The sequence below is a fragment of the Medicago sativa genome, chromosome 8 (genome assembly GCF_051527215.1).
Source record: "Medicago sativa cultivar Bolivia chromosome 8, Bolivia_mono, whole genome shotgun sequence".
NCBI classification, from domain to species: Eukaryota; Viridiplantae; Streptophyta; class Magnoliopsida; order Fabales; family Fabaceae; genus Medicago; species Medicago sativa.
Window position 1 is genome coordinate 91,133,348 of NC_140756.1, and position 22,837 is coordinate 91,156,184.

General features: G+C 30.6%; 1 pseudogene; it reads left to right on the plus strand.

Annotated features, from left to right (window-relative positions):
• The first annotated feature begins 10,244 nt into the window (after nt 1–10,244).
• Nucleotides 10,245–11,222, plus strand: LOC146903213 (protein SUPPRESSOR OF MAX2 1A pseudogene; annotated as a pseudogene).
• Nucleotides 11,223–22,837: the final 11,615 nt, after the last annotated feature.

Sequence of the window (22,837 nt, forward strand, 5' to 3'; positions counted from 1 at the left end):
TGTTGTTTATGAAGTATTAACTCTTATATGCTGAGGTATAGTTTAGTTTAGTACAACCTAATGTTGGAAGAATTTGAAGGTGGTATGTAAGAGGATCTGTCCTTTAACGATGACAAGCTAGGACAGTGAGTAATTGCAATCTTATTAAGCTGCGACAATTTTAGAAGAGCTTCAAATCTTATCATGCTAGATATATATTGAACCCGTTAGTTGAGATTATCCTCCAAAAGACATAAATTTCAGTCTCAATGAGTAGTATACTGCTCAAGAAGGACTTAAGAGTTAGAAAACTCGAGTTTCTATATGTTTTACTAGCATTCAGTCCTGTCAAGCTTTTTTTATTACGCTAATGCGTATAAAGTACGAACATTAACTTTTATGAAATTTTTATTAAAATTATAGGTATAGATAATAGATATTTTGCATTTAATAGTGTGCAAACTATACTTATCTTTTTTAAAGATACAAACAATATAACAAATATAAATTCTTTATCATGTATTTAACATGTATTCTTGTATTGTTTGTATCTTTAAAAAATATAAGTCAGTCCAAAACCATGTATTTTCCTTGATAATTTATGGGAACATCATTTTTCATTTTCCTTCATATACAATATGAATTTTTTTTTTTAGGGTAATAGGTCTTTACCCCCTGTAATATATGTCATTTCCGGTTTTCCCCCCCGTATTTTTTTTTATTTACCCCCTGTAAAAAAAATTTGTTTTGATTTACCCCCTAATAGGCCAAACAAAAACCGATTTTGATATGTTGCCACTGTGTATGAATTTAGGATTCTGCAATGCTGTGTAAAGAATTAGGAGGATCTCATGTTTTTTTTCTTTTCAATTTAAATTAAAGTATTTTTAATTGCCATTGTGTATGAAATCTTTTATGCTTATTTCTTCTTATTTTTTAAGCAATCTGGAATATGTTTGAATATAGATTAGAAGAGAGATGTTTTAAGATTGAAAAGGAGGATATGCTCTGTTAGATGAAATGAGGTATTTATTGTAAAAGGAGATTTTTTGAATGATATATCTCATTTAATGTTTTTCTTTCATGTTTATGTGGATGCTGGGATGTTCTGTACATCATATTGATAGTATCTTTTTTCTTCTAGCTGTTATTGTTATTTACGGGTGGTGGATCAGATCAAGTATACAGTTCACAATTATTCTACTAAATTAACTTTACAATTATTGAGTTGTTGAAAGGCACTACTTTTCCAATGCACGTTTAGCCTTCTCAATTGTTGTCTTCGCTGCAACTTGCTTTGTATCTCTCTCTACAAATAAAATCCTTGACGTTTTCATTTGTTACTCGTGATAAGCCGTTTTGAACATTTCATTTTCTAACCCGTGATGCAGGAGTATTCTAAATATTGTGTTATTGTTTATAATTATCTGTCATTTCGCAATCTATCCGTCCGATATAATATTTTGTCAAAAAAGTAGCTAACCCCCGTGCGAAGCACGGGTTTGTAACTAGTTAATTACATTAAAACAACTTCTTCATTAATCATTTTTCATAATGAACGCGTTAAAGAAATTAGTAAGCCGGTTTTTGGAACCATAGCAGCCTCTAACTGAAGCATGTTTTCAACGCTACGTAAGGTCATTAATGAATTAGTTGTAGTTTTTGTCAAGTTGGACTACCAAAAGTGCAAGTGACCAAAACAAGACAAGTAATGCTTTGTGTATACTTCACATTCATTTCATTCATATTTGCCTATTTTTTTGACTCTATCGTCTTCTTTAAGACATCAACAACGCATGTGTTCTCATTTATTTTCATCCTTTTTTGTTATGTCTTTTTCTTACACTTCTCGATCTATTAGATCTCTCTAAAAAAATTCAAGTCATAGTGATCCAACTATATTCGACTCTGTCCCTAGCTGCCCCAAGATTTTTTTCCCCCCCTCTTCTTTATGACCGTAGTAGCCATGTATGCTAATCATAATATCTTTAATTTGCCTAACCATGTTAATCTAACAACCCATCAATATATAAGGTTTATATGGATCAATTAAATAAATATTTCTTTGTATACTTCTTTTTGGCTACTATTATTAGGAAGTTTGGATGGTTTCGGAAGTGGTATATTAAAAATGTAAAAAGTTAACCTTTTAGATATACTTTTGAACAAAACACCTTTTAGATATACTTTATAATATGATGAAATAATTTTTTTTGCGTTAAATACTTATTGAAAGTTGAATTGAAAACAATAAAAATAATAATTTCTAGAAATTAAAATTTGAAGATATCTCTGTATGCATTCTTAAAGAATCTTATCAGCACCAACTAAACCAATATACTGTAATTGAAAAGGGACTATTTTAAAATTAAAAGTTTTTTTTTTTAATTTCACACATGTCCATTCCACGAGTAATCATATTTAAAACATTGTTAAATATTAAATATGAGTATCTCTATGTTCCGAATTGGTACATTGATTCATTTTGTGAGATCACTAATCCCTTCAGCTAGCTAAACCCAACCTTAGTAAAACTTTTGTTTTATGTATAAGACAATATAAACAAACGCACTTAAATGAGTACTGATTTAAACAACTCATAACTAAAGTTTAATAAAAAAAATTGGTATTCAATGTAAAAGATCAACTAATCTCTGGAAGATCAATCTCACGGTCTATCAATAAAGATCTAATTGAAGTCAGATCAAAATTTTGTATGAACCGAATCTAACACATGAATTATTAATACGTATATGACTCGAACATGGGAGTGGAGCACAATCTCATGTCTCAAACTACACCCTAGACCAAAAGACGGTGGTTCTCATTAATAAAGTCTTAATCACAATCAATCAATAATACACGTTAGCCAAACAGTATATTCAAGTGAATTGAGTTACCACAAATCAATAATTCTTCACCCGTGGAAATTAGAAAAAGGTGAGAATGGTACGTTTCGTGAACATGATCATGAATATTGAATATGATTTGTCCATAGTGCGAAATCATTTGATTGAATTAATTAAAGTCTAGCTCAGGGATTACTGGTACAATGCATTCGGTAAAGAATCCATGATTATATACGGTTCGAAAAGAAAAGAAGGACGAACAAGATGATTTCTTCCTTAATTGCACAGGACAATTTGATAGCAAAAGTTGGTGAAATTAATTAATACGCTTGATCTTTAGGGCAACTTTGTAATGTAAATGGTCTAACGCGCAAATCAATTTTTGCGTGAGAAGAGTGAAAGATTTAACATAAAAGAATGTGTATTTTTGACCTTATCCATATGTTCTTTTATAAATTTAGTTTTCAATGAATTGAGAGAAAAACATGTTGACGAGGCCATTGAGAGTTTCTCGATGATCACGCGTTGATTGATTGTTGGAAGAGCGACACTTAGGGTGTGCTCGTAGATTCAATTATCAATTGAAGGTCATTAGGAAAATTCTATGGTGAAGTCATGAGAATAACTTTTTTGGTGAAGTCAACACTATAACATCAAAAATGTAATGAGTAACACCCCACTGTTTGTACAATGACATCAAAAGTTCAATCCTCATAGTATGATCAACTCATCAAATTAACAAGACTATACTTAATCTAATTTTATCCTACCTTGTTATAAGTGTAACACCCCACAAAGTGTAACACTTAAGACTATCACATAATATCATCAACTCTGTTTGCATGTTAAAGATTCTGACAATAAAATAGTACCTGTAAGTCCAAGATGTTGCAAGCATTACTAGATGAATTACTATTGATCATTAATTTGAAATCAACAATTTAAAAATGAATTAAACATTAAGATCAAAATTAACTTTTTCAAAAAAGTCAGTTTCCTGACTGCACCATAGAAGCTCCCAATACTTTAAGCTCTTTATTCAAATAAAAGTTTGGCTGTTTTAGAAAGGAATAAAGGAAGATAAAATTAAGCATATATTTTTCTCAAACAAAAATCAGAAGCATATATTAAATAGTTTTTGTTTTTATTAAATAATTATTTCAGACAAAATAAATTATAAACTATTAAATAAATTGATATATAACTTTACAAATTTATTATTCATAACGTGTGTGTAAGTATAAAAAGGAATATTTCTGTACAGAAAAATTAAGGGGAGAGTAGTCATAAAATATCAGGTTTTGTCAAAGATGCAGAAAAAACAGAACAAGAGAAAAGGTAGTATGTTGTCGTATTCTCCCAACACATATAACTTTACAACTTTATACTTTGTGTCCGTTCCTCTTGTCGTCTCAGACTTTAGAATGAAAACAATTCATCAACCACTCTATAAAGTCATCTTTTCTCCTCCACTTCCACCTTTCGACCCTGCCTTTTTTTTTTATATATTTATATTTCTTGTGCTTAATATTATATATAATGGGTTTATTAATGTATCTATCTATGGTCATTGACTAATCTATATCTATCCTTTCATATTTTAATTAGCTAGTGTCACTTATTAGAAATTATAATGTCAAAACTACATGTGTCAAGTTAATATTCTCTCCCCTTAAAAAAAAAGAATTAATATTCTCTCTAGATAAAACTTCGGATCACTCTTGTAATCTTTACGAATGAAAAGTGGAACTGTTATAATGTTTGGTCTAATGGTTGTTTATGGTGTTGTTTGATTTGCTTATCTGTGTTTGTTTCTATGTATAATTAGGCTTGTATTGCTCCTCTTTTTTATTAATACATTTTGCCAATTAAAAAATAAGTTAACTGAGGGTTAATCTTTTCATTTTTCATAATAATTAATGTTTAGGATTTATACTGTAATCCATGAATCTTTTTTTTATATATGCTCCATGAACCTTGTGTATCCTTAAAGCTAATGTGTATTTTTTTTTTAAAGGAATGCTAATGTGGATTGTTTTATCTGGTTTTGATAAAAAAATCAAAACGATTTTCTTACAAAAGAAATTCAATGCATTTCATTAGATATTAAGAACTAAGTGCAAAGTGAAACATGATAAAATAAACAAAGAGGAACGAATTATGAATAATGATTCATTTGCAAAAGAAAGGGTCACACTATTTGTTGGGTCACGAGGGGAGCCAGGGGGACCGTCCACATCTAGGCCAGAGCAGCTGTACACCCCTCGTGACGCAACACTATTCACTTGACGTCTAACACAACTTACATAGTTGTTATGCTTTCTATCAATTTTATGGGCTCTCGTTGTCCCAAGTAGCAAGGTAGGACATTTTGGATTGATTAATCAATCTAAAACATCCTACTTCTTTGTTTGGAGTAGTGATGCCCCACAAAAGGTTGACAAAAAAGTGGGTAACTTTGATGAGCACTTATTAAATCGACTCTTACCTAAATTGATCTAAAAAGTCCTACCTCGTTGTATGGAATGACGAGGTCCAACTGACAAAAAGTTGACCACTTATTAAATTGGTTATTCTATTAAACGATCTAAAAGTCCTATCTCATTGATTGGAGAGTTGGGAGGTCTGGCAAAAAATTAGGGTGATTTCGGAATTTTTGTTTTAAGTAGGGTAGTTTTATGAAGAGAAAAAAATCAAAGTAGGTTATTTGAAAGAAAAAAAAAATTATTACAAATTAAGAGAATTCTATGTAAATATAATGTGTCAATGAAAACAAAACATAACTTAACATGTATTTTTAACATGTATTTTTTTTTCTCTTTATATGTCACTTTATATAAGATAGAGGAAATAATTAAAATTCTAGCTCCTTAGTCCTACAATGAGTGTCATATTTTCTAATAAAAGAAAGGAAAATTAATAAAAGGAATGAATATTATGATTAATAGATTATTGATATTTTTTTCCTTAAGCTCCTTTATTTCAATCATATTTTTGCTTTCTTTTATTGTGAATTAGAATTAAACCCTCTATATGGCCTTGACTATATATGATAATTGATTGATTAGACTCGTTGCCTATCTTCTATTATCTTTTGTCCTACTTGTTGAGGTTTTAGGAATCAGAATCCTTCTCCCCGTTTCCCATTTGATCCTGGAAAGGCCGGTGCTTAACTTTTCTGTGAATTCTTCATTCCCTTGACAGGATTTAGCCTAGGATAGGCAAAAGGAGCTTGTGAGTCCATGATATAATATATTATTCGCATCCAAGTTTGTCAAGACCTAAAGCTCTTCAGAAACAGAACAACAATTTTTTATTTACCTCATATATCCCTTTGTAGAAATACTGTTGGTTGGGCTATCATGGTAATTTAGAAATGAAAAAGCAAATAATTACGATGAATAATTTTGTGAATGTGAAGTTTTTTTAAGTCATGTTTTTTCATGAGATATTTATGAGTGATTGCAGTTTCATGTGAAAGATGCAATCGTGTACTTCTTCTCACACGTTTCATGTCGCATGGAGGTCCCCAGCATAAATGATCAGTTTGTCAAAAGTTATGTTGAAAAAAATTGATCAAGGATTGTGTGTGTTTGGTTCAGCTTTGAATATAATTGATTCTGACAGAATTGATTCTGATAGAATTGATTCTGACAGAATTGATTCTGAGAGAATTGATTTATGTTTGGATACAATTATGTAGAATTGATTAAACAAACTGATTTATGTTTGGATACAATTATGTAGAATTGCTTTTGAATGTATAATTACTAAAATATACATAGCTAAAGGAGAATTGATAAAGACGGAGAATTGATAAAGGGCAATAAAGGAAAATAATAGGTTGTAATAATAAAATATAATATTTACTGTTTATAATTGATTCTAGAAAAGCTAGAAGCTAGGATTTGTAGCTTCATGGAGAATTGCTTTTGGAGGATAAAAGCAATTCTGAAATGCCAAACCAAACACGTTGTTTTTGGTTAGAATTGCTTTTGGCACTGTAGAGAATTGTTTTTGGCTGGGCAGAAGCTGAATCAAACAAGCGATCAACGAACATAAAACAAATTAATGAAGAAAAATATGAAACTCCCCTAATTATTTGTTAAACATTTCTTTTTATCCTTCTTTCACAAAAAAATAATATTTTTAACCTGTTTTGATTATGCTAATTAAGCTTTTGTAATCTCATGTAAACTAGAAAATCAAAGTCATATTATGAACTTCAACGCACAAAACCAATTTCCACATACTCAACTCTATTTGATAGTTAATAGTAACTTCTAACTAATTTTTTTTTTCTTCAAAAAAAAATATGAGTCAGAAATATGTATTTTATTCAAAATTTAGAACAAAAACATTTGACTATTTAGATTTCAGTTGTTTATAATTTACTACGGTGGAAGTATTTATTTTCTTTTCAAACACACCGGCCACGAATTATCCTCTAATCAAATAGTTCAGATATTCAAACATCGATTAGTTGTATCACACTAATGTGGTCGATCGATTTAAATTTTTTATCATCATAAAATAAGTTTTTAAAGAGAATTAAATAAAGATAAATTATAATTTTAAATATAAAACTTATTATTATTTTTAATTGTTACTTTTGATTAATATTTTTGTTTATATTTGAGTGGGGAGGAAGGAGTATGTGATAATAACCACCACAATATTATATTTCCCTTTTTCTCTTCTCCAATTGATGTGTACCTCAATCTTTTCATTTTCTTTACCTAAACCCCTAAAAAGGCAATGGATTGTCTTGGAAGGAACACTAAAATGAATCAACTTTTCTTTGCCTTTTTAAAGCATATGCATGCTGACATCTGAAATTTTGCCTAATCTTTGCATATTACTCCCTCCGTTCTGGAATATCTGACCTATTTTCTAAAAAAAAGTGTCCCAAAATAACTGAGTCATTTCAATTTTCAATACAACTTTCATCATTCCCAATACAATATAACTCTAATTAATACTACTTTCATCATTCTCAATACAATATATTCCACTTTCCCCTTTATTTATACATTTTTCCTAATCTGTGTGAAAAACCAAACTGACTCAGATATACCGGGACGGAGGGAGTAATATTTTATTTTACTAAATAATGAAAAGTTAGGAAGGTTTTGTCAAATATTATTCCTCTATCCTTGTCTTCCAGCCAATGTTGTCTAATCTGTTTCCTGTTCTATGTATAATGTATTTATTTAATAGTATAATATAAGAATGGATTCCCTTGGAAGTAGAATAATTGCTCGACAAATTAATATATTTATTCAAGAGAGGCATGGCTTTTTAAGTGCTCATCTTTTAGTAGTAGATATGGAGGCTTTTTAGAGCGCCATGCTTACCTGTTCCCTGATCACAATATGTTTTCTTTTAATCAACTTTTTTTCTTTGAACTTTTCCTGATGAATGCATGGGCCCCTAATCGAATTGATTGTACTTGAGCACCATCACGTTTGCAATTAGATTGGCAGTACCTTTTTCTAATCTAATCAACTGCTCCTCCATCCATAATTGACCGTATAAATTATACACACAATAAATTTGATTTGAGATATATATAATATATGTATGTGCGGTAGGTATGCTTATCATTTGCAATGCATGAAACCATAATATTTAAATCAACACTTCAACAAATCTTCAGGAGAAGATCATGCAATCAACAACCGATAGGCTAGCATGTGAATAGGGATACCATCGTAAATTATCATGTGAATAGGTGATTTGTTATGAAATTAATCTTCGAATCAGAAAAAATAACATATTTTTCTCTTATAAATGAATGATTTCTGAAATCAAACTCGGGTTATTTCATAAGAGAAGTGATATCAACTCTTCCAACACTATGTTGGTTGTTTTTTTATTTTATTTTAATAACCATTTGTTGATTGATTATTTATGAATGAATAATAGATTGCTACTACTTTGTAAAAGAAAAATAGATTGCTTCTTTTTGACATTACTAAAGAAGCATATCCAAATGAAATGTAATAAAACCGCAACGTATAATTTATTATGAAAAGGTGTAAAGATCATGTCTGCACCTAATTGAAAATAAAAACACGTGTAGTAGTAAAAGAGAAAATATCTATCCAGCATACCTGATAAATTTTGACATTAATGTCAGATTTGATGTAGCTGGCAAAGAGGCCCAGAAGGAAATGAGATTTGGACAAACCTCTTCTTACACTAAAAAAATAATAATGTGGCGTAGGAGTAATAATATTAAACAAGTGGAAGTGTGTAGATTTGCATAGTATGCAAGAACATTTCTTAGTAAGATCTTACTTAAACAAAATGATAAGCTTAGTTAGAGTGAGAGGTTTCTGGATTGTAAAAGAAAGAAAGAAAGAAAAAAAAAAGTTTTAAGAGAAAGGTTCTACAAATTATTGATATGTTGGCATTGAACAAAATTATCTTACACTAAGATGGTATATTTTTGTATATATTTCATCCAAAATAAACAATATATTTTCCGTGTGGATATTGTTCTAATTAGGAGTTTGTATATTATAGTATCAAAGCATGAAAATCTATGTTTATAAATAAAATTACAAATGCACTTTTTTTAATATAATTCATTAGTACCATTATGTACACTGAACTGAATGAAGAGAATTAATCATATTCTTTAGGTATAGAAATCTGAGCTTAATTCTAGAATGTATATGGATATTAAAAAAAACATCACTGTAGGAAGAGATAATCTAAGGAAAAAAGAAATTATATAATCATCCAAATAAAAAATTAATAGAAAATTTGGACAAGACGTGCCCATAACCACATTGGGGCAGCGATGATCTAACCTTGTTAAATAATATTTGTCAGTCCATGGGACCGGAACAAGCTGGCGATTCTGATCTCGTTATGCCAAAAAAATCTAAGTGCATCTTTTGGTTTTAATTTTGGAAGAGACAAAATTATTTCTAAAAAACATATTTAAGTAATTGATTTTGGCAGGTTGTTTGAGTATTTTAAAGTAGAATTAATTACATTATTTTTATCAACCAAGAAAATTTGCATGTTTTTTTTTGGGTTGAAAATTTTGTTGCATGTTAGATTGTCAGTACTCCCTCCGTTTCAAAATGAGTGTCGTTTTAGGTGTTTACACACATATTAAGAAATGCAATGATTAAGAGAAAGAGAATGGTTATTTTACCAAATTATCCTTATTAACTATTGGTTAGTTTTAAAAGTAATACTTTGGAAGTAGTGTGGAGAGTATTAATTGGAGGGTACAATCGAAAAGAAAAAGTTATTATTGCATTGAAAACTGAAAGCGACACTCATTTTGAAACAAATTTTTTTAGCTAAAGCGACACTCATTTTGAAACGGAGTACATGTTTTCTTCTTCATGGTAAGACGTTATGTTTTTTTGACGAAACATAAGGTAAGACGTTATGTTTTTTTTTTATGAACTGGTATCAGGGTCCAATCCAATAGTAATCTCCCTTGCACAGCGACGTGGAGATGGAGACTCTGATGCCCACCAATTCCGTGGAAAAACAGTCCTTGATCGCATTGTAGAGACCATCCGACGGAACCCACATTCTGTCATCATGCTTGAGGACATTGATGAAGCCAACACCCTTCTCCGCGGGAACATCAAACGAGCCATGGAGCAAGGACGGTTCCCTGATTCTCATGGCCGTGAAATCAGTCTAGGAAATGTCATGTTTATCCTCACTTCAAATTGGTTGCCTGAGGACCTTAGTTACCTGTCCAATGGTGCTCCACTAGACGACGAAAAACTTGAAAATTTAGCAAGTGGAGGTTGGCAATTGCGGCTATCAGTGACCAAGAAGGTATCAAAACGCAGACCCAGTTGGTTGTCGAATGAAGAAAGGTCTTTGAAGCCTAGAAAGGAATTGAACTTAGGTTTATCATTTGATCTTAATGAAGCCGCTGATGTAGAGGAAGACAGGGCAGATGGATCACATAATTCTAGTGACTTCACAGTGGACCATGAAGAGAACAATCACAACGGAGGGTCGCCCTCTAAACCCCGTGAGCTTCTAGATTCTGTTGATGATGCCATTGTCTTCAAGCCATTGAATTTCGATCTCATTCGTCAAAATTTCTCAGCAAGCATCGCAAAGAGATTCTCTGCCGTGGTTGGAAATGGGATCTCAATTGAAGTACAAGAGGAGGCTCTTGACAAGATCACAAGTGGAGTGTGGTTAGGCCAAACCACAATAGATGAATGGATGGAAAAGGTATTAGTTCCTTCCTTCCACCAGTTGAACAAGAGCTACAATTCAAGCAACCTTGATGAGCATGAGTCTTCGCTGCTGGTTAGGCTCGAAGATGATGGCTACTCCGATCGCCGGAGCTCACAAGAGTTGCTACCTGCTAGTGTGAGAGTCGCGGCGGAGTAGTAGTAATAGTGTTTGAGTATCAAATATTGAATATTGATTATTGTTAATACACAATGAACATGAGTGATAATATCCGTTTTTGTTGGTTATAGAAATGTAAATAGATCTCTTTGGAAGGACAAAGTCAATGACCCTTTGTAGAATCGAGAAAAACCGTTAGAGGTAGAACAAGGGTCGGTATGTGTCATTTTTTCCCCTTAGAAAAAGATTATTTAATTTGTCTTTTAAGTTAAATATTTTTTTTTCTTCCTGTGTAAGCATAGATATATTTATTTATCAATTAAATGGAGGATGGTTATCAATATTAATAAAATGGAGTATTGTTCCTTCACCCTTTTTCTTTCATCGTTTTTCATCAAAATTTCAAGACTATTGTTTTCAATACAAACTACTATTATTTTCACTATAGAAGCGGTGTATACCATTCATTGAAAATTTAAAGACTATTGTTTTCAATACAAACCACTATTATTTTTTTAATTTTGCAAGCATGTGACTTTAATTGATGTTTTCAAAGTAAATATTGAAAATCATTTACTTTTTCCAAATAATAATAATAATAAAAAAAACAAAAGTATTCTTATTCTCCAAATTTAGTTACTGATTCGTTATATGCTTCAACTTTTAGATTTTTAAATGAAGTTGTTTTCAACTTGGTATATAATCAACATCGACTCAACAAAAACAACACAAAATAGATATAAATCAAGTTTTGAAACATTAATATTCATTTTCCTTTTTTTTCTTTTTCTTAAACTACACCAATATGTTCACCATCTCAATAGTGAAGAGGATATGCTAAATATCACAGGCTTCTTCTACCTACAAAGAGCAACACATATTATTAACAAAATTTTGAACCATATAACATATGCCCAATGATGAGCATATGGGACATTTCCCATCCTAAAAACCACCATCCACAAACATATAATAATTTTATCGAATAAATTCAGATATGTAATGAAAAAGGACAAGTTTAGAATGACAAGAGCCATCCAATATGTAGGCCACATATAAGGCCGTAGAGCACAACCCTTTACTATTTGTAAGTTTAGTCACCAACCATGTAAGTAAAATGTACATGATCGGTTCATGAACGTTGTTGCTGCCAATTGCTTTTGGTAGCTGAGGTAAAAGGGACCGGCATTACCAAACAAAAATCAACACATATCCCTACCGACACAAATGATTGTTTTGCAGTTAACGTATTTGAGTAGTATTTCCTTATCATCAATTAGTAAAAACAAACTTTGCTAGTAATTAAAGAATGAATGTTCTTAGCTATACCGTTATGTGCATACGTCATTATCAATTTCCATTCTTGGTTCGAAAGAAAAGTAATGTAAATTGCACCGAAGATACCAAAAGAAGAAAAGTTTTATCAAGAAAGAAAGAGTTGAACTTGAATACAACAAGAGAAGGATTGAGTGTGTGATTAATTAATTACTTTAAAACAACTTCTTCATTAATCATTTTTCATAATGAACGCGTTAAAGAAATTAGTAAGCCGGTTTTTGGAACCATAGCAGCCTCTAACTGAAGCATGTTTTCAACGCTACGCAAGGTCATTAATGAATTAGTTGTAGTTTTTGTCAAGTTGGACTACCAAAAGTGCAAGTGACCAAAACAAGACAAGTAATGCTTTGTGTATACTTCACATTCATTTCATTCATATTTGCCTATTTTTTTGACTCTATCGTCTTCTTTAAGACATCAACAACGCATGTGTTCTCATTTATTTTCATCCTTTTTTGTTATGTCTTTTTCTTACACTTCTCGATCTATTAGATCTCTCTAAAAAATTTCAAGTCATAGTGATCCAACTATATTCGACTCTGTCCCTAGCTGCCCCAAGATTTTTTCCCCCCCTCTTCTTTATGACCGTAGTAGCCATGTATGCTAATCATAATATCTTTAATTTGCCTAACCCTGTTAATCTAACAACCCATCAATATATAAGGTTTATATGGATCAATTAAATAAATATTTCTTTGTATACTTCTTTTTGGCTACTATTATTAGGAAGTTTGGATGGTTTCGGAAGTGGCATATTAAAAATGTAAAAAGTTAACTTTTTAGATATACTTTTGAACAAAACACCTTTTAGATATACTTTATAATATGATGAAATAATTTTTTTTTTCCGTTATATACTTATTGAAAGTTGATTTTTTTTTGACAAAAACAAAACGATATTCATTCATTCAAATTGATAGAGTACATCAGATACAAACATCGCTAAAAACGCAAAGGATGAATCTGCGAACAAACTCACAACACCCAAGTTAATAGCATACAACGGCAAAATGCCTACAAATAATATGATAAACCCTAAGTCACCGAAATACCCATGCTTCCGGATCTGCAATGTTGACGCCCAAATCATTTGTTGATTTTGTAATTGACTGATGTCGATCTTTCAATAGGAACTAAACGAACACCGCGACAAGACGCGAAAACAAACGCCACACAAGACGACGAACAACACAACGTCGCACTTATACGACGAAATCACAAAAAACACAACAGGAAAAACTTGATATATGTGAAAATCACTTATTTAAATTGAAAGAAAAGGGAAAAAAGATGTAGAGGGGTGATTCTAGGTCAAAAAATGACCTAAAATCACCCCTCCTCGATGAACGAAAGAGAAAGAAAGTTTAGAGAGAAGTTGGATTTTCTCTCACTAGAAAATATGTCCATTGAAAGTTGAATTGAAAACAATAAAAATAATAATTTCTAGAAATTAAAATTTGAAGATATCTCTGTATGCATTCTTAAAGAATCTTATCTGCACCAACTAAACCAATATACTGTAATTGAAAAGGGACTATTTTAAAATTAAAAGTTTTTATTTTATTTTATTTCACACATGAGTAATCATATTTAAAGCATTGTTAAATATTAAATATGAGTATATCTCTGTTACGAATTGCAACATTGATTCATTTTGTGAGATCACTAATCCTTTCAGCTAGCTAAACCCAACCTTAGTAAAATTTTTGTTTTATGTATAAGACAATATAAACAAATGCACTTAAATGAGTACTAATTTAAATAAGCCATAACTAAAGTTTTAAAATAAAATAAAATTGGTATTCAATGTAAAAGATCAACTAATTTTCTAGAAGATCAATCTCACAGTCTATTAATAAAGATCTAATTGAAGTCAGATCAAAATTTTGTATGAACCGACCTAACACATGAATTATTAATACTTATTTGACTCGAACATGGGAGTGGAGCACAATCTGATGTCTCAAACTACGCCCTAAACCAAACAACGGAGGTTCTCATTAATAAAGTCTTAATCACAATCAATCAATAATACACGTTAGCCAAACAGTATATTCAAGTGAATTGAGTTACCACAAATGAATAATTCTTCACCCGTGGAAATTAGAAAAAGGTGAGAATGGTACGTTTCGTGAACATGATCATGAATATTGAATATGATTTGTCCATAGTGCGAAATCATTTGATTGAATTAATTAAAGTCTAGCTCAGGGATTACTGGTACAATGCATTCGGTAAAGAATCCATGATTATATACGGTTCGAAAAGAAAAAAAGGACGAACAAGATGATTTCTTCCTTAATTGCACAGGACAAATTTGATAGCAAAAGTTGGTGAAATTAATAAATACGTTGATCTTTAGGGCAACTTTGTAACGTAAACGCTCTGACCCTCAAATCAATTTTTGAGTGAAATGAGTGAAAGATTTAACATAAAAGAATGTGTATTTTTGACCGTATCCATATGTTCTTTTATAAGTTTAGTTTCCATTGAATTGAGAGAAAAACATGTTGACGAGGCCGTTGAGAGTTTCTCGTTGATCACGCGTTGATTGATTGTTGGAAGAGCGACACTACGGTGTGCTCTTAGATTCTATTATCAATTGAAGGTTATATATTATTATTCGGTCTTTAAATATAAATTGTTCTCTTGAGTTTTTTATTGTCTTTTTTTTTTATAAGATATCTTTCAAATTTTCAGTTATATATTTAATTCTCTCTCTTCCTTCTTCTTCACTCTCTCTTCCTTCTTCTTCATTCAATGGAGAAGGGTGATTTTGGACCATTTTTCTTGTGTGGAACCACCCACTCAACAATTTTTTTTGTCTTTTGATCTAAATAAGTGTTTTCACACATATTCCTATTTTTTATGATTTTTTTTGTCTAAATACGATATTATTTTGTTTGCTGCTTGTTGCGGTATTGTTTGTCACCTTCGATTCATTACATATTAGATCGCTTTGATTTTATTATATTTGTGGACTTTATGTTGTTTTAAGAAATTAACTTGAATGTTGTAAAGTCTTTTGCATATTTATCATTTACAGTTTTAGCAATGTTAAAGTTATATATGATTTTCGTGGTATTGTACAAAAAATTGATTACAATGTATTCTATAAATTTGAAACAACGGTATTTAGTGAAAAAAAGTCAATTAAGAAAACATTCTCAACTTGGATTATTTTATGACAAAAACATCCAATTTGCAACTATGCTGATGGTTGTCCAAACAAAAACTTACCTACGTTTATGGAGTGTGTGGCACTATCGTCATCCATTTAAGAGAATAAAATACTTTAAGCTCTTTATTCAAATAGAAGTTTGGCTGTTTTAGAAAGGAATAAAGGAAGGTAAAATTAAGCATATATTTTTCTCATACAAAAATCAGAAGCATATATTAAATAGTTTTTATTTTTATTAAATAATTATTTCAGACGAATAAATTATAAACTATAAAATAAATTGATATATAACTTTACAAATTTATTATTCATGACGTGTGTGCAAGTATAAAAAGGAATATTTCTGTACAGAAAAATTATGGAGAGAGTAGTCATAAAAAATTAGGTTTTGTCAAAGATGCAGAAAAAACAGAACAAGAGAAAAGGTAGTATGTTGTCGTATTCTCCCAACACATATAACTTTACAACTTTATACCTTGTGTCCGTTCCTCTTGTCGTCTCAGACTTTAGAATGAAAACAATTCATCAACCACTCTATAAAAGTCATCTTTTCTCCCCCACTTCCACCTTTCGACCCTGCTTTTTTTTATTAAATTTTTTTTTCTTTCTTTCTTGTGCTTAATATTATATATAATGGGTTTCTTTCCAACCTTAAACACCATAATGTATCTATCTATGGTCATTGACTAATCTATATCTATCCTTTCGTATTTTAATTAGCTAGTGTCACTTATTTTTTTTTGACATAATTAGCTAGTGTCACTTATTAGAAATTATAATGTCAAAACTACATGTGTAAAGTTAATATTCTCTCCCCTTTAAAAAAAAAGTTAATACTCCCTCCGTCCCAATTTATCTGAGCCCTTGGCTCATTTCACACAGATTAAGAAAAATGTATAAATAAAGGGGAAAGTGTAATATATTGTATTGAGAATAAAAGTAGTATTCATTTAGTGTTATATTGTATTGGAAATAATGAAAGTTGTATTGAAAATTGAAATGACTCAGTTATTTTGGGACAATTTTTTTTAGAAAATAGGTCAGATATTCCAGGACAGAGGGAGTATAAGATAGAGGGAAAGCTTTCTCAACTAGATTATTTTATGACAAAAACTACATGTGTCACTCTTGTAATCTTTACGAATGGAAAGTGGAACTGTTATAATGTTTGGGGGTTAATGGTTGTTTATGGTGTTGTTTGATTTGCTTTATTTGTGTTTGTTTCTATGTATGTATATAAGTAGGCTTGTGTTGCCCCTTTTTTTATTACTATATTTTGCCAATTAAAAAATAAGTTAACATTGAGGATTAATCTTTTCATTTTTCATAATAGTTAATGTTTAGGATTTATACTCTAATCCGTGAAGTTTTTTTTTTTTTTTTTTCTTTATATATATGCTCCATGAACCTTGTGTATAGTTAACGCCAATGTGTATTTTTTTTAAAGGGATGCTAATGTGTATTGTTTTATCTGGTTTTGATAAAAAAAAATCAAAACGATTTTCTTACAAAAGGAATTCAATGTATTTCATTAGATATTAAGGACTCATTGCAAAGTGAAACATGATAAAATAAATAGAGGGAAACGAGTTATGGATAATGATTCATTTGTAAAAGAACGAGTCACACTATTCACTTAACGTCTAACACAACTTATATAGTTGTTATGCTTTCTGTCAATTTTGTAGGGTCCCGTGGTCCCAAGTGGCAAGTAAGGACATTTTGGATTGATTAACCGATCAAATACGCACTACTTCTCTGTTTGGAGCATAGACGCTCCACAAAGGGTTGATAGAAAGGTGGGTAACTCTAATGAGCACTTATTAAATCGATTCTTGCCTAAATTGATCTAAAAAGTCCTACCTCATTGTATGGAACGCCGGAGTTGACCACTTATTAAATTGGTTATTCCATCAACCGATCTAAAAGTCCTATCTCATTGATTGGAGATGCAAGGCCTCACAAAAAAATTGGGTGATTCCGGGATTTTTGTTTCAAGTATGGTAGTTTTATGAAGAAAAAAAAACATCAAAATAGGTTATTTGAAAAGGAAAAAAAAAATCTTGCAAATTGAGATATATTTTTGTTTTGGGTACAAAAATTAAGAGAATTCTATGTGAATATGTTAATGAAAACAAAACATAACTTAACATGTATTTTTTTTTTTCTTCCTTTATATGTCACTTTATATAAGATAGAGGAAGGTCCCCGTGAGCTTAGCTCAGTTGGTAGGGACATTGCATAATTTATGCAGGGGTCGGGGTTCAAACCCTAGACACCCCACTTCTCCACATTTAATTGTGTGAGCTCCGACCACTGCTAGAAAAAAAATATAAGATAGAGGAAGTAATTAAACTCCAGCTCGTCCGAATGTAAATGTTTTCCAATAAAAGAAAGGAAAATTAGTAAAAGTAATGAATATTATGATTATTGATTTTTACTCCTTAAGCTCTTTTATTTCAATCATATTTTTCCTTTCTTGTATTGTGAATTCTAAACACAGTTATATCCTTAATAGAAATAAACCCTCAATTGGTAGGACAATGCATTATTATATGCAGTGGCCGGGGTTCGAACCCAGACATCCAATTTATTCAGCTTATAAGGTGAATTTTAGTCACTAGGCTACCTGACCAAAAAAAAAAGAAAGAAATAAACTCTCTATGTTCTTGTGAGTTTAACTCAGTTGGTAAAGACAATGCATAATATATGCAAGGTCCAGGTTCAAACCCAGCCACCACAAAATAAAAAAAAAATAAAAAACTTTATAGGGTCTTGACCTGTGAAGCCCCGATACTTCAAAGTGGATGACGTATCGTATCCTCTGCGTATCCTGCACCGATACCTGCCCGATACTTTCCGATACGTATCAAGAGGGTATCCGAAGATTAAATTTTATTTTTTAAAAAAATAATTATCCGATACTTCCCGATACGTATCAGGAGAGTATCCAATAATTATCATGCACCGATACCTGTCCCAATATTTCCCAATTAATCATAACTAAAATAACTTAACTCTTGAGTACTGATGTTCTTTTTTGGATATATTGCTTCTTTTTTGGATTGATAAAGTATAACACTAACGGATATAATATAGCACTGATGGTGCTCTTTTCGGGATATATTTTGATGTAATTGACTAATCATCACTCTCTTAATCGTCAATATTATTTATATTTATGTTGATGTGCTACAAGCCTATGACTGATTTCTTTTGTTTGTTAATATATTTGCATATTAAAAAAATGGTTATAATTATATTGTACATTTAATTATATAATTTTTTTTATTAACGTATCTCAGCCGTATCGTATCTTGATTTTTGAAATTTTACCGTATCGACGTATCGGTGCAGTATCGTATCCGTATCGTATCTCGTATCCGGGCTTCACAGTTTGACTATATGATACTCCCTCCGTTTCAAAATGAGTGTCGCTTTAGCCAAAAAAAATTGTTTCAAAATGAGTGTCGCTTTCAGTTTCCAATGCAATAATAACGTTTTCTTTTCAATTGTACCCTCCAATTAATACTATGCACACTACTTCCAAAGTATTACTTTTAAAACTAACAAATAGTTAATAAGGATAATTTGGTAAAATAACCATTCTCTTTCTCTTAATCATTGCATTTCTTAATATGTGTGTAAACACCTAAAACGACACTCATTTTGAAACGGAGGGAGTAATTGATTGATTAGACTCGTTACCTATCTTCTATTATCTTTTGTCCGACTTGTTGAGGTTTTAGGAATCAGAATCCTTCTCCCCGTTTCTCTTTGATCCTGAAAAGGCCGGTGCTTAGCTTAACTGTGAATTCTTCTTCATTCCCATGATATAATATAAGCTTAAATATGGTATTGGTCCCTGCAAAATAGATCAGTTTTGGTTTTAGTCCCTGCAAATTTTTTTTATAGTTTTTGGTCCCTACAAAAATAGGTCAGTTTTGGTTTTAGTCCCTGCAATTTTTTTTTATAGTTTTTGGTCCCTGCAAAAATTTTTATTTTTGGAAATAGTCCCTGACCCCATTTATGTGATGATTTTCACTTTTATAAATTAAAAAATAATTATTGTATCTATTTTATTATTATTTTTTAATTAAAAAATAATTATTGTTATATAAATTATAAAAAATAATATTCTTTTTATTAAGTAAGCACATATGCCACATATGCACAAAAGTGACAAATCATCACATAATTGAGGCTAGAGACTATTTTCAAAAACAAAAATTTTTGCAGGGACCAAAAACTATAAAAAAAAATTTGCAGGGACTAAAACCAAAACTGACCTATTTTTGCAGGGACCAAAAACTATAAAAAAAAATTGCAGGGACTAAAACCAAAACTGACCTATTTTTGCAGGGACCAAAAACCATAAAAAAATTTGCAGGGACTAAAATCAAAACTGACCTATTTTGCAGGGACCAATACCATATTTTAGCCTATAATATATTATTCGCATCCAAGTTTATCAAGACCTAATGCTCTTCAGAAACAGTTTATCAAGACCTAATGCTCTTCAGAAACAGAACAACAATTTTTATTTACCTCATATATCCCTTTGTAGAAATACTGTTGCTTGGGCTATCATGGTAATTTAGAAATGAAAAACAAATAATTACGATGAATAATTTTGTGAGTGTGAACGTGAATGTGAAGTTTATTTAAGTCAAGTATTTTCATGAGATATTTATGAGTGATTGTAGTTTCATGTGAAAGATGCAATCGTGTATGTCTCATGGAGGTCCCCAGCATAAATGATCAGTTTGTCAAAAGTTATGTTGAAAAAAATTGATTAAGAATAAAGATGAATTGTATCAACGAACATAAGACAAATTAATGAAGAAAAATATGAAACTCCCCTAATTATTTGTTAAACATTTCTTTTTAACCTGCTTAGATTATGCTAATTGAGCTTTTGTAATCTCATGTAAACTAGAAAATCAAAGTCATATTATGAACTCCAACGCACAAAACCAACGCACATACTCAACTCTATTTAGTAGTTAATAGTAATTTCTAACTAAATTTACTCTATTGCCACAATTATGAATACCAATCTTGGAAGAAATCGATATTTGTTTAAATAGTTGACATATCTCAATATACTCTTTGACCTAACAAAATATGAGTCAGAAACATGTATTCTATTCAAAATTTAGAACAAAAACATTTGACTATTTAGATTTCAATGTTTATCATTTACTATGGTGGAAGTATTTTTTTTTTTTCAAACACACCGGCCACAAATTATCCTCTAATCAAATAGTTCAGATATTCAAACATCGATTAGTTGTATCACACTAATGTGGTTGATCGATTCAAATTTTATCATCATAAAATAAGTTTCTAAAAAGAATGAAATAAAGATGAATTATAATTTTAAATATAAAACTTATTATTATTTTTATTTGTTAATTTTGATTGATATTTTTGTTTATATTTGAGTGGGGATGAAGGAGTATGTGATAATAACCACCACAATATTATATTTCCCTTTTTCTCTTCTCCAATGATGTGTACCTCAATCTTTTCATTTTCTTTACCTGAACCCCTAAAAAGGCAATGGATTGTCTTGGAAGGAACACTAAAATGAATCAACTTTTCTTTGCCTTTTTAAAGCATATGCATGCTGACATCTGAAATTTTGCCTAATCTTTGCATATTAATATTTTATTTTACTAAATAATGAAAAGTTAGGAAGGCAATAAGGCAGGTTTTGTCAAATATTATTCCTCTATCCTTGTCTTCCAGCCAATGTTGTCTAATCTGTTTCCTGTTCTATTTATAATGTACTCCCTCCGTCCCAGAATATCTGACCCAATTTAGTTTTTCACACAGATTAAGAAAAATGTATAAATAAAGGGGAAAATGGAATATATTGTATTGGGAATGATGAAAGTAATATTAATTAGAGTTATATTGTATTGGAAATGATGAAAGTTGTATTGAAAATTGAAATAGGTCAGTTATTTTGGGACACTTTTTTTTAGAAAATGGGTCAGATATTCCGGGACGGAGGAAATATTAATTTATGGGAAATGTTAACTTGTGCCCTTGGGGCATAAGTTAAGAAACTAAATGTAGAAGATTTTTCTTGAAACTTGTGCATTCAATGTCTTAAAAGTTGCAAAAGTTATACTTTCAATATAAAATTTATTTTTAATTTCTATTTTAAGCTTCTTAACTTGTGCCCTTAGGGCACAAGTTAACATGACCCTTAATTTATTAGTGTAATATAAGAATGGATTCCCTTGGAAGTAGAATAATTGCTCGAAAATTAATATATTTATTCAAGAGAGACATGGCTTTTTTAAGTGCTCATCTTTTAGTAGATATGCAGGCTTTTTAGAGCACCATTTACCTTTTCCCTGATCACAATATGTTTTCTTTATATAAACATTTTAATCAACTTTTTTTTCTTACTACTCCGTCCCGGAATATCTGACATATTTATTAAAAAAAGTGTCCCAAAATAACTGAGTCATTTCAATTTTCAATACAACTTTCATCATTCCCAATACAATATAACTCTAATTAATACTACTTTCATCATCCCCAATTCAATATATTTCACTTTCCCCTTTATTTATACATTTTTTTAATCTGTGTGAAAAACTAAACTGGCTCAGATATACCGGGACGGAGGGAGTATAACTTTTCCCGATGAATGCATGGGCCCCTAATCGAATTTATTGTACTTGAGCACCATCACGTTTGCAATTAGATTGGCAGTACCTTTTTCTAATCTAATCAACTGCTCCTCCATCCATAATTGACAGTATAAATTACTCCCTCCGTCCCGGAATATCTGACCCATTTTCTAAAAAAAAATGTCCCAAAATAATTGAGTCATTTCAATTTTCAATACAACTTTCATCATTCCCAATACAATATAACACTAAATAATACTACTTTTATCATTTCCAATACAATATATTCCACTTTCCCCTTTATTTATACATTTTTCTTAATCTGTGTGAAATGAGTCAATGGGTCAGATAAATTGGGACGGAGGGAGTATACTACACACAATAAATTTGATTTGAGATATACTCCCTCGGGTCACTATTATAAGCAAATTTTGATTTTTTAGGTTCATTTAATAAATGATGTATGTGGTCTACAATGTAGA